Consider the following 3,758-nt stretch of genomic DNA (forward strand, 5'->3'; position numbering starts at 1 on the left):
TTTTTTGTCTTTTTTTGATTCAGTTTATCTTCCCAGTTGAATCGAATGGAATATATACTTTATATTCCCAGACTTAGTTCAAAATTTGACACTGAAATCAGTGTGTACACTTCTTGCCTGAAGTGTGCTGGGATAGGCTTTGGAAAATCATGTTTTTATTTATTTTAATTTGCTTTAATATTTTTTGGTACTAATTATTCAACCTATTTGTTGCATTTCTGCTTTGAGGTGTTCTGGCGTCTGGTTTTACCTCAGGATAATATAACATAACGTAACATAACATAACATAACATAACATAACATAACATAACATAACATAACATAACATAACATAACATAACATAGCATAGCATAGCATAGCACAGCACAACTTAACATAACATAACATAACATAACATAACATAACATAACATAACATAACATAACATAACATAACATAACATAACATATAAAACAGTTCCATCCACTCCAAACTTGAAACTAATGTTAGGAATGCTAAATATAATGTAACATATATTTATTTCGGTAAAACTATTTTCCAAGATTTGGGGTACGATGATGGTCACGTCTCAAATTGTGCCCTTCACTGAGCAGCAGCCAAATGACATCATCACATTCATTCAAAATATTGCTATTCTCTTCTAAAACTGAATTATCTTTCTTCATGAGGTAACATGAATAGAAAAAGGAACACTTTTTTTTTTTAAATTGCCTGGGCGAGTCCCTTCATGCACCTGCAAGTCAACTTATGCTCTTTTACCTGCCACTCCATTTTGCACACACGTCCAAATACACACACACACACACACACCTCCGCACAAGCACACTTCAGTTCCCTCTGGCGGATCAATAGAAGGCACTCAGTGCAGCTGACGCCCTTTCACACCTGATACTTGCTCTAAACACCCTTCCCTCTTCTCCACACTCCAACCTGGTAAGGGAGCAAGTCGGCGGCACAGAGGGAATTACTCGCTGTTGTGTGGAGTGATCTCTCTCAGGGTTACAGGTACTTAGCTCCCATTATGTCTGCTCTATTACCTGCTTGCAGCCTCCACCAGCGTCTGTGTGTTCACAACAATCCCTCCCGCCGGCCTGCTACCTTTTCACTCCCCCCCCCCCCCACCACGTGTGAAAGGTGCACTTAACATACTCTGACTGGTGTGTAAACACAGCGCACACACACACTCACCTTGCGGCACACTCATTTTCCAATTACAGCTTGGCATTCATTTCCACACCTGCATGCTTGTTCAGACAAATTATCTCCTTGTTGCTCATTTCACCTCGGTTAGAAAAACTCTTTGTGAGCGCACACGCTGGGTAAGCTGATCCGTCTGACAAACTGACAGACAAGTGGCTGCTCGGGGCTCGGAGACTGCTGAAAGGTTAATTACCCGTAACTGATGTACCTGTGTTGGTTTCGGTGAGGCTTCCTCCTCCTCCTCGTTGCAACCTGCACTTATCACAGTTACGAAGTCACCGCAGCCACTTAAGAGCTTTAATTGGAAGATTAGGGGGGTTTAGCTATCGATTTCACGTCTTCGCTGTTTACTTTTTATCTGGCTGACAGCGCAGTGGCACCTGTCTGCCTGCGGGGGCAGTAAAGTCCGACTGTGAGTGGTTCTCAATCTGTATAAATCGAGAGCCGCATTCCAAAACAAAATATTAGCTTTTCAAGTAGCACCATTACGATACATGAGTGCTAAAAAAAGCAGGAGTTTAATTCCGCAGTAGCACCTGTCTGCCTGTGGGGGCGCTGCATTTCTTTTTTTTTTGTAAAGTCCGACTGAGTGGTTCTAAATCTGTTTAAAATGAGAGCCGCATTCCAAAATTAAATATTAGCTTTTTAAGTAGGACCATTACGATAAATGAGTGTTAAAATTGTTATTAAAAACAAGGCAGGACTTTAACTCCGCAGTGACACCTGTCTGCCTGCGGGGGCGCTGCATTAAATTTTTTTGTAAAGTCCAAGTGGTTCTCAATCTGTTTAAATCGAAAGCCGCATTCCAAAACTAAATACTAGCTTTCCAAGTAGCACCATTACGATACACGAATGCTAAAATCCGTATTAAAAACAAGGCGGGAGTTTAATTCCCGAAAAGTAGGTCTAAGATAAAGCCGTATTACCGTTCGCATTGCTCTATTTCCCTACGACGACATGCACGTTCCGACAAAAACTGTTAACCCACATGCTGCGTCTATTAGCCAGGTGTTGTGGGGTCCCAGAGGTTGTGTTTCACCAGGAATCAACAACCTGCTGTAAACAGCAAAGCACCTTCCCTTCCCTTCCCTTTCTTTGTACCGTCAAAGTGCAACCATCTGCTCCTGGGCCACTAAAATAGACTCGCGTGCGTTGCTAACAATTAGTAGTTGCTGCGCTAGGGGACCACACATCAAGCCACCTGATTTTCATAGCAGGCACTCGATGCGGCCCATCAGCCCGCCAAGCCCGGCAGGCAGCTATCAATAGAACGACACCTGTTTCCTGCCAGTGCCAGCGAGACACTTCTATAGCTGCACCTGTATGTGCTCACACACTGTTTGGCTAGCAAGCGGCGCTAATGCAATCACAGGAAGGACAGGGAGCACTTGACGAGTGCGAGCCAACGGTAGCACCGAAAATGCGCGAATGAAGTCAGGATGTCGCTTTTTCAAAAGCGGGAGCTCAAAAAGGAAATCTATTGACCCTGAATTGCTGCAGATGATGATGGGTGTGCATGCTTTTGCAGCTCTCAGTGTTTGTTCTTCCACTCTTGGGTCCAGATGCTTTGTAACGGTCCTCGCCTGACTTGAATGACTGAGAAGAACTCGACAATGCCGCTCATTGCATTTGGATAAATGGACAACATCTTCTTCGCTTTGTACCAAACAGCGGCAGATGAACACACGGGAGAAGCGGCAAGCCCACCAGTCAATCCATCACAGCTAGTCAACCATTCCCCCCCCCCTGCTGAACGGATGCCAGACGCCAAGCGGCTAACGGCGGCGTCAAGCATGGAAGGGCGTCAGATTAATGTCAACGCAGTGTTTCCGCGTTTGCGGCCAAAGTGTTATTGATTCCATTTCAGAGGGGTGAGAAAAGGTTAGCGTTTGCCGGGCCACGCTTTGGAGGTCAAGCGGCAGAAGGAGCTAGCGCACCTCCCTCTTCTGTGGCGGCCGCTGAAGCACTCAAGCAAGAAATGGAGACGGACATCAGCTAGGCGCCAAGGAACGATCGCTTTTTTTTTTTTTTTTTTTTTGCCCCACGCACGTGTGAAGTTGATGCACACTGGCTATTGAGTGTCACACGCTCTTGCACTGTGTGAGTTAGCGATAGCAACAGATTGCTTCATCCAGTAAAACAGAATACCGACTTTGCATTGGTGTCATCATCATCACCTTATCTTTATCTAAATGCATACGTGTGAGGAAAAAAAATGAGACATACCATGTTGACAATATTTGTAGAAGACAAAAGGTTTTAAATTAATTGTTTCATTAAAAACAACGCTAATTACTTTTATTAGAATAAAAAAGCCATACAGCAGCAGTTAGTTGTGTGAAACTTTTTCAAAAAATGTATTTAAATGTTTAAAATACATTATATTTATTTATTTGAATTTATGTTTTTACTTTATTTATTTATCACTCCCACTTATTTATTTGTTAAAATTTTATTTATGTATTTATTTATTTTAATTTTATTTATGTATATATTTAGATATTTATTTATTATAGCCATACAGCAGCAGTTACTTGTGTGAAACTTTTTCAAAAAA

General features: G+C 42.3%; 1 long non-coding RNA gene across 1 annotated transcript; it reads left to right on the top strand.

The window, feature by feature from the left end:
• The first annotated feature begins 434 nt into the window (after positions 1–434).
• LOC125988310 (uncharacterized) lies at positions 435–3,357 on the top strand. Its single transcript, XR_007488281.1, has 2 exons — positions 435–1,006; positions 2,764–3,357. It is a non-coding gene; the product is annotated as an uncharacterized lncRNA (long non-coding RNA).
• The last annotated feature ends 401 nt before the right edge of the window (positions 3,358–3,758 follow it).

Source organism: Syngnathus scovelli, chromosome 2 (assembly GCF_024217435.2).
Source record: "Syngnathus scovelli strain Florida chromosome 2, RoL_Ssco_1.2, whole genome shotgun sequence".
Classification (NCBI taxonomy): Eukaryota; Metazoa; Chordata; class Actinopteri; order Syngnathiformes; family Syngnathidae; genus Syngnathus; species Syngnathus scovelli.